Below are 9,910 nucleotides of genomic sequence, written 5' to 3'. Positions count from 1 at the left end.
TCAGCAGGAGAGGAGGAGCTCCTTGCATTTTTAAATGGGCAGAGGTAGAAGTAATATGAGCAATAAGCTCATTTAATAAATGTGAGAATACAGAGCTATAGCCAGAGCTTTTTTCCTTTCCCTAGCTGAAAGCTCTGCAGGAAGGGCAACACAAGGCCATGCTACCCCAGAAGTGATCCAGGGGTGCTCCTCAAGGACCACAACACAGTCCATCGCTACCACTCCACACACAGTGATGGCACCTGGCATGCAGGCAATGAGGCTGTGGCTTTGCTCCCACCTCAAGCAGGGCAGGGAGCTCAGGGGCATGAATGGGTTGTTTTCTTCACCTGGATAATGAGCAGACAGATCAGCCTGACCTGCTGGTTGAAGGTGGTAGCTCAGTCCCTCTCCTCAATAGTGGTGATTATTAAGCAATGAGTTACAAGCATTCACTCCCTCAGTCCTTGAGTACAAGCTCACTGGGAAATAAAAGCTGCTTCTCTGATGCATCTTCATAGAGTGCTGGAGGGTGGGTCTCTAGCACTGTTCCCAGTGCTGTCTCCTTCAGGAAGGTCTAATAACTGGGAGTCTTCCTAGTCCCAGTACAATGGTGGGCACTGTGTAGGGAGCTCACCCCACTTCTTGCCCTCCTTCTCCTCTGTAACAGGCTGCAAGAGCCTTCCCACACTGAGACTGGTGCCTCAGAGGACATTGTCAAAAAGGGCAATGAAAGAACACAGATGTGGCACCATGGAAGTTCCTCATCTGTTTAGTACATCCCGTTCCCACAGCTCCAGGATTTTGACAGCCTCACACAATTTTTGCTGAGAAAGATCTACTGTCATAATGTAGCATGCTGCAAAAAGATTGTAAGGGTGAATTTAATACTATCTGCTTTTCCATGTGGGAAACAGATAAGAATTGTCTGAATACAAAATAAGGCGTTTTTTCTGGAAAGCACAAAGGAAGAGAAAGAATTTGTTGGCCTTCATCCTTTCATATTATAGACAGCACAGAACAGCAAGGCTGTGTCTAATCTGTAGTCCAGGAGTTCACAAAGCTGTCAGCCAGGTCACATGGAATCTCTGGAAGCAACAGGGATTTCAGTGCAGGCACCCATACCTGCTAGGGCATTGGATAAAAGTCTGGTAGCTGGAGTGTGCACCTACACAGCTATAAATATTTAAACTAGCTGCTCTGAGTGCATATTCTCAAGCTGCAAATGATACTGGAGCGCAGAATAGAGCTGGAGCAATGCCAAATCAGTAGGTATGGGCTGTTAAAGGGTGCTTGTATGTATCTCTGTGGACACTTCTGGTACTCTGAAGCGCTATTAAAAGCAGAAGATAATGGTGTCTTTTCATTACAAGAAAAAAGGCATATAAAAAAATACAGCTTCTGTCTTCCACAGGGATAGGGAAGATTATTACGACAAGAGGCTGAAAGAACTGGGCTTGTTTGGCCTTCAGAACTGACTGCTGTGTACAGTTAATGGGAGAATGCACAGAAGACGGAGCCAAACTCTTCTTGAATGTGTGTGGTGGCGGGATGAGAGGCAACAGGCACAAGCTGGAACATGGGAAATTCCCACTCATTACTAAGAAAATGTTTTATACTGTGAAGAGTGTCAAACACTGGAACAGGATCCCAGAGAGGTTGTGGAGTCTCTGTCCTTGGAGATATTCAAGCTTGACAGGCAGGAGGAGGCTCTGACCAATCTGGTCTAATTGGGCCCCCTTTAAGCAGGAGATTGAACTAGGGGACCTCCATGTCCCCTAGCATGCAGCCCTTCAAAAATGCCAACCACAGTTTAAAAATCAAGAAACACAATGGTCTTTTCCAACTATTAATACCCAAATGTTTCTTGTAACTGTGGCTATTCTTCATATGAAGGAGAAAGCTATTCTTCATGTAAGACCAAAAGCACATATTTGGTCTCTATCTAACAACTGTCCCACGCAGTTGTTTGTAGGCATCTTCTACTCTAAGCTGAAGCACAGATTTCACACTCTGGCCTAGCCAAAGCCAACTCAGGCTTTGTGGAAGCTGAGGAATGGGGATAACAAGAGTTGCATGAATACCAAGGAACTGCATTGCCAACAGGATGAATCCTCTGCAAAATTCTGAAATCCCAGAACTTAATCACCATCTGAACTTCTAGGACAAATTGGTTGTGATTTAAACATTTTGTTGTCTCTGTTAGGCTAAGTGGATAAGGGCATCATTGTGCTAGGTGCTGGACAGGACCATAGTAATAGACAATGCCTGAGTTTATAGTCACATTTGGACCCCTCCAACCTGCTCTGTAAAAGACCTTCAGGGGCAAGAGAATAATCTGTCCACTGCAAGACCTCGACATAAGAAAAAATCAGAATCAAGCCAAATAGTTTGGTGCCATTGAGTGTGACTTAGATTTTTCCTCCCAGACAGAACCTCAAAACCCCATTGCTCCTCCTTTATCTTAGGCACAATTCCAAGATCAAGGATGAAAAGAGACCAGCCAAGCACTGGAGGCACAAAGATTTCAAAAAGTAGCTGCCATGTAGCTAGCAGAGAATTATAAAATAAATTCAACAGAAATACAAAAATAAGTGCCTTTTAGTTGTTCAGATGAATAAGACATAGCAAGATTCTAAATAATGTATCCCTACTGTTAGAAGCTTCAATATTAGGGCTTTTTCACCCCCAAGAAGTAGAATATGTGGCAGATACAAAAGGATTGCTGTTTTGTGTTAATTTTTTTGTGGTTTTTTTTTTTTTAAAGCATTATGCCAAGTTGCTGTTTTCAAACACATGTTGATGCTGGGAAGAAATGGGCATGTATCCATCTTGCCTTCAGGCCAAACCATTTAACCAGAACTGGGAATACTGACAAACTTTCTCAATCTCTCTCTCTCCTCAGTGCAATTGTATAAAGCAGCCCTTTGCAGATTTCTCTATGAAAATGAACAGTAAAATATTATGCTGTGTGCTTCTGTTTATCAAGTGGAAAATTATTTTTAGTGCACTCCTGAAGAAAGGTAACAGGTAAGGAGCAAACATTCTCACGGTCATTATGAAGGGGTATGTGTCAGTCTATAAATCAATAGCTGGCTGCATGCCACTCACTTCTGAATGGAAACTGACTATTTTTGCAGAGTTCTGCTCACAGCAGCTGAGCATCGATGCTAAGTAATGTGTAGCTATTAGGCAAAAAACGAGCATGATAACACAAATCATGGAGCCCCTGATGAACATCTCTGCACATGGTTGCTTCTTCTAATCACCAGCAGAATTTAATGAGACACCTGCAGTTTATAAACACTCTTGTTCCAACATAAAGTGCCCTGAGAGCACAAAGTCTTCTTTTAAAAAATTATTCTTCAGCAAACCATAAACGACAAAGAGTTTATTGTCGCTAATAACATACTCCTCATTAATTTATAATTGTGCAAAACCATATTCCCCCATACGTGACCTACAACAGATCTGGAGATTAAGTCAAAGGCTGTTAAGATCTTCTGATTTACACAGTTTTCAACCATTTTAGTTTTCATTAATGAAACAGTGCTGGAGACCTTGAAATTGACCCCTTGCCATGATGCAAAAATAGTAATTCTTCATAAATCTGACCCATACATGGTGAAAGAGAGGACTGAATGCGACCCATGGGTGTCTAGGTAGGAACAAGCTCAGGCAGGTTGGGATTCCTCCTCTGCTTGAAGCTGACTGCAGCCACACATGCTCCTGCCTCACTTTCTACTTTCATGGCAGTGAGGGAGCAGCTTGGACTGCAAAAAAAATGTGTAAGTAGTTCATTAGAAGGCCAGAAAGGACAAAGGTAAGATGTACCTTGTCATACCTTATCACATTTGTAGAGAGAAGGCAATAATAACCTTTATTTTCCAATCAGCAATGTGTTCTTTGCTGCATGGCAGAAGAAACAGGGAACGTTATCTGACAAAAAGAAAACAAATCCAGCTCCCCTGAATCACTGAGATCAGAGAGAGAGAAAAGGCTTGTTGCTGAGAATTAGGGTTATTGTCATCCACCAAGTGAGCAGCTGGAGATCACTGGCATGAATTGCTTGCTGCCTCTATGGTGTGCCCCTGTGGCTCCATTGTCTTGGACTAGAACATGGTGTGGCCACAGCAAAGAAGCCTATCAAACACTCTTCAGTAGATGCACAGGCTTCCCAGGAATTTGGCCATGAGCTGTTTTGTTACCCTTGACAAGAAAAATTTGACTTTAACATCTGGGATGAATACTTGTGGAACTTAGGTCTGATTTTGTTGCAACCTGTAAATACAAGAGACTTTATATAAACCTTAAGATTTTCCTTAGAAGAGTCCACAGAAATTGTTGGCACACTATAAATTGTGATCTGTGCTAACACAAGCCTGATGCTTGTAGGAGAAAAAGAAGATTTGTGGCATTAGTTGGTGGAAGAGCATTTAGTAGCAGCACTAAAAAAAGTGATAGAGATTTCATTCTGCTCCTCTTTTGTTGTCAAAATAATCTCTTTGTCGGTGTCTGCGTCTCTGACATTTCATATCCTCTCCGCTCCACAGACAATAGCTGCATTTCACACTATGTCAGCTGGTGTAAATAGACACATCTCCAGTGAAGCTAATGGAGCCTCGGCTTTTTACACGGGCTGAGGATCTGGTGCTGAACAGTTTAGGCTGGCGGTGCAATCTCATCAGGTATCAAATGGGACATGTCAGAGAGCCACTGTGAGATGAAAAAAATAGTTGTCTTACAACCCTGCTATCAAGGAAGCCGCAAATGCTCCCAGAAAAGCAGTTCTGGTGGAGCTGCTAAGTATCTTTTACAATATGTTCCTTACAGAAAAAAAAAGGGCAGCACATTTTTATTCCTCTCACATTATTCAGAGATTTTCTCATCATCAGAACAAGAAGACATCAGAATAAGTTTATTTGAAAGACGATTTTTTAATAAAGTCAATGGAATCTTCTCAGGTAATGGTAGTGAAAGAGAATAATGTTAATGGAATTTTCATTAAAGAGAACTTCTCAAAATAGTACAGACCATTGGAAGAGGAAAATTAGCAGTCAGATCCTCACTGACTGCAATCTGGCATCATTCTAGTGACAGACTAACATCTCGTCTAGTGTCGCAAGTGAAATTGCACAGTAAGTTGTGCTTTGACATATGCATTTGTTATGCACTACCTCGTATTTGTTACTTGTTACCGCAGGGTAGAGAAGTGAATTTATGTTTAACAATGAGAAATAAGCAGGTGACATCTAACAGCAAACTTCTTCAGGGTTTGGCCTTCCTTAAAAAACAAAACCAAAATGGCCTACAAAAAAATACAGTTCAGGCTTTAATCAAGCTTCAGTGGCTCAAAACCTCATTCCTATGGCCTAGGAGAGTTTTTACATGTTCAGTTCTTACTAAGCACAGAGTTATTTCTGTATCAGCTACTCCCCAGGGGCCAACCCAGGGTATCCCATTTACCACCACAGCTGAGTCTATGGTTCTAGGAAGGGCTAGTTGTGTCATCAGCTGGGCTCTCTTGATAAACAAGTTCACAGTCAACCTCTGAAAGACTCAACAAACATCCTACCTCCAATTATGTGAAAGTAACCTATTGATTTGGATTTTTTTCACATTTTAGTATTTTCCCGTGCTTGAATTGCCTCTGACACTGTTACAGCCCCCAGGATACAAGCTGAGAATCCCACAAACTTTCATGCAATACCTCTACAAAGTAGAGTTCTGCTACTAGTAATTTTTCCAGGTATTTCAAGCAGCTCTCATTTATAATGATTTTTAGAGATAAAAAAGAGTAGTTAGTTACACTGTTAATTGGATTGTTAATAGTCATGGGGAGCTATGTACCTTGCGGGTAAATACTCCAGCCAAGTACTTAGGTGGATCTCCTGGCACAGGTATCTTATAACCTGAACTGACACGCTGAAGGACACAGAATGCTTGGAGGAAAGGTTAGAGTGAATCCCTGACCTTGGGGATAGCATTTTCAACCCAAAGCCTTCAGCACCTGTGCCTGCCTTGCTTTACCACCCTGTGCTGGCAAAGCACCTTGAAGCTGGAGCTCGTGCTGGAGTTCACTGCTCTAAAGCACCAACCATCTCTGTGACCTGCAGCACTGGAAGAAAATCAGGCAGTGGGATCTCCGTGGAGATCTCTGTGCCTTTCTCCTTCAGTCCTTTCAGAAGGGAGGAAAGGAGTTGCAGCAATGCCTCCACTACAGCTGCAGAGACTGGGGGTGAGGTAGACGGATTAACTCAGACACTGAAGTTAGCCTCCCTGGGGTGAGGAGCAAGTTTGGTGCAAGTTCCTTTACATTTCTATAAAAGTGAAGTGGCATTTGGCAGTGTTTCAGAGGAAAGCAGGTGATGAAATGTTGAAGAAACATACATGCAGCAGGCATGGACTGAGAATCAGGTGAATAAACATCAAATATGGAGTCCAGGGAATAGAAACCCTTTTTCCTATCAGTCAAATCACAGCCAGGGGCCCCAGACTAATCCGTTAGGTAACCCAGAATACCTGAGAGGCACAGGAAAAATCTGAAACTTAGCATGAAATCTCTTCACTGTGAAGCCACCGAGTGAGCTGGTGAGAGAAATTACTCAAAGGCATGGAGCAGAGCCAAGGAAAACAGACAACAATCGGCCAGACATTACAGAAGATTCTGGGAATAAATTGCTCTAGAGAAGTGCAGTGCTTAGGGTTGGATTCAAGGGTACTTAAGTATTATTTCTTGCATAAAACCTCCACAGCCAGCTGCTTGGGAATTTCTTTAGCAATTTTGAAGACTGAGAAACACCAATTAATCAAAGCAAATATTTGAATATATACATGTATCTACTTTAGGAAATATCCACAGGAACACAAAAATGGCACTGAAACTAGTGGCTGGGGTTTTTTTGCCAAGTTACCTACGAGACTTAACATCTAGGATCTGTTGTTCTGTGGCTGCTCAGCAAGAGAAGTGGTCATGCAGATGCCAAATATTCATACCTAGGAGTAGCCCTAATCTGTGGGCTGCCTCACAGCACATGACCACACAACATATGACCCCACAGTATGTGACCCCACGGTTTCTAGAAGTCTGTTGCAAACCAGAACTGTAGAATCCCCAACTCAAGTGGTGGTTTTCAGACAACAGACTGACCATTTGGGAGCTGGAGACTTTGAGCAAAAGGGGACTTTGAGATACAGAACTCCTCACAACGTTTGGGATTCCTCTGTTGCTGTGAATGATGCTCACTATGCTGCATAAAAGAAACTCCCAATTTTAGTGTCACTCTTTGTAGCATATACAAATATGGACATGCCTTCCATTAACAGAGAGTTTAATAGCTTTGAAGTATTTCTTAATAAACAAAATCTTCACATTTTTCAGTACTGAGATCAAAGCATAAGTAATTCTTATAAACATTTTATTTGAACTGGCATTAGAAATCAATTTGGCATTTGTTGTATCATTTGCCCCATTCTTATGTAAAAGCCTCCTATTCTGTTTTGTATATAATTTTATTTCAATTACTGTAATTTTGGTTGCAGCTAATCACACACATTAAAAATCTGCTAGCCTAGAATAGGTCTTTATAAAAGCTTGACACTCTGTGCTGCTCATTCTTGATAATTGATGCATGAATGCACACCTGATTTAAAATGCATAGTACAAATAGAAAGTGCAAATTACAGCGAACCAAACTGCAATCAAGGTTTTCATGGCTCTGCAGTGTGTGGCGTGGTATTCACCAGCTGCAGCCCCAGAGCCAGTAAGCTACATTTAAGCCATTATTCCTTAATCTATTCCCAGCAACCGGCTTCCCTGGAGTGGGTCAGAAGTCTTAACACGTTCACTGAGAGCAAATGGCACTACAAGTCTGCATAAACTCAAAAAGACACAGATCTTAAGGTTGTTTCTCACCAACCTGATTCGCAAACAACCCCTCAAGACAAGTACATCCTCCCTTCCAAAAGCTCATCGGGCCCTTTTATTGTTAAATGATGTTAAATTTCTCTAAAATTGAGGCAGTAACATTTTTTTTATTACAGTTACAACTAGAGATGGGCCATATTTGCAGACTCTCATTTGTTTGAGATCCTTGATCCCCAGCATACTAGGGAAGCACCTCTGCAGGATTTGAATCAAGCCTGTGGTTCCTCACCGCAGCCAGCCCTGCTCTGTAAGACTGCATTCAGAAGCAATTGCTAGATCAGATCCTTAATTTGTACTTGACAGTGTTCAACTCATATACACAGTAGGTGGGCGGGGGAATTTGATGGCTTTCAGATTGTGTGGGGGAAAGGGAAAAACAGACTTTGTTCTGGTTTTGGCATGAAAATGATTAATGTCTCATATTCTTTTAGGTTACAACATGGAGCAAGAGAGAGTTAGATTTTAATCTTTTCACTGAAGTAAAATAATTAAAAGGGTTTCACAAGCTCATTTATTTCCACATGAAACATTCTATTTCAGGCACATTTGAAAAAGTGTTTCAGAAGTTAGTGATTTAAAGCAAGCAGCAGCATACTGATAACAGGGGAAATATCTCACTGTGGTTTTAGATCACAGGAATCTATGCAGCAAAGGAACCATTTTTTCTTTCTAATTTTGAAAAAAAAACCCAAATGGCTGGTTAGAGTGCCAGCCTGAAATTAAAACATGTATCTCCTTATTTTGCAAGAAAAACATTATAAAAATGGATTGAAAGAGCTGCAGCTCTTTTAATATCTCACAAACCATAATTTACTGTGAAGAGAAAAGCTACCGAATTCTTCCTCTAATTACTATTCATTCATTATATATGGACAGAAGATGTGCCAGTGTTCATATCGGTATTTTGAATACTGACTGGTTATGAACTCCGTGCTTCCTATGGAGAACTTACAGCTTGCTTTCTTAAAGTTATTGTCATGGAGGGTGATTGCAGTGGGTTTACCACACTTGCAGTCCTGAGTGGTGTTTGTCTGATGGTCTTAAGACTGGAGACTCTATCACCACAAACATCTAAAGCATTAAGTGCTTGTAATGATTTGTTTCCCATGTAACAGCTTGTTCTCATACCTTAACCCCTGACAGCTCAGTTTTATCAACTGATAAAATGTTTTATTACATGAGTCAATGATGAGATGGAAAATGTGTTTTGGGAGAAGTGGTGATGACTTACAAGTTGGTTTGCTCAATCTGCTTTTCTGTCCTTGGACTTTCCAAGCACGAAGACAATCAAATCCTGGCAGCATTTACATTTGATATCCAGCTAGAATAATCTACCAAATTATCTTGGTCTGATACTTGGGGTCACCAAGGAGTTTTCTGGGCCAAAGAAAGCCAGTGGTGGGCAGACTGTCTCTCTCAGTGGGGCTCCTTGATAGCCCATCGGGTTAAAACCAGCTTCTCTCTGCTGTGAGAAGTTTACACCAACAGATGTCCACTGTAACATGTGGGACCATGATTTTCTTGGCAACTTTTCAAAACTGCACTTTTTCAAAATAATTTCCATATTCACTCAATAGTTATATGTTCAGAGTTTGTCAGACTTGGAGAAAAAGACCTGCAAGGGAATTTGGGGTTCAGAAAGTCACACTCATGTTATCAGTATTTTAATTTGCCCTGAACTCAGACTTCAGCCCAGAAGGAATCATTACATATTGTAATCTTCTCTAGATCACAGGCTTTCATGCAGTTACCCTTTGTTGCGGCCCACAAAATGTTTGTTTGATTACTCATTTCTTCCACGTGAGATTTGATTGCTGATTTGAAGACATCCAGACATAGAAAGCCCTCCACTTCTCTTCATGGTTTGTTCCAATGGCTAATCACTCGCACTTGTTACTCAATTAAATCTGCCTGATGCTGGCTTCAAGCCATCTATCCTTACAATGTCTTTTTCATGAAGTAAGACAGCTTTGGGTAAGTCAGGGTCAGGCACTGGCAGGTTAC

Source organism: Nestor notabilis, unplaced genomic scaffold (genome assembly GCF_000696875.1).
Source record: "Nestor notabilis isolate BGI_N333 unplaced genomic scaffold, ASM69687v1 scaffold14338, whole genome shotgun sequence".
Lineage (NCBI taxonomy): Eukaryota > Metazoa > Chordata > Aves > Psittaciformes > Psittacidae > Nestor > Nestor notabilis.
This window is presented reverse-complemented; position numbering follows the sequence as displayed.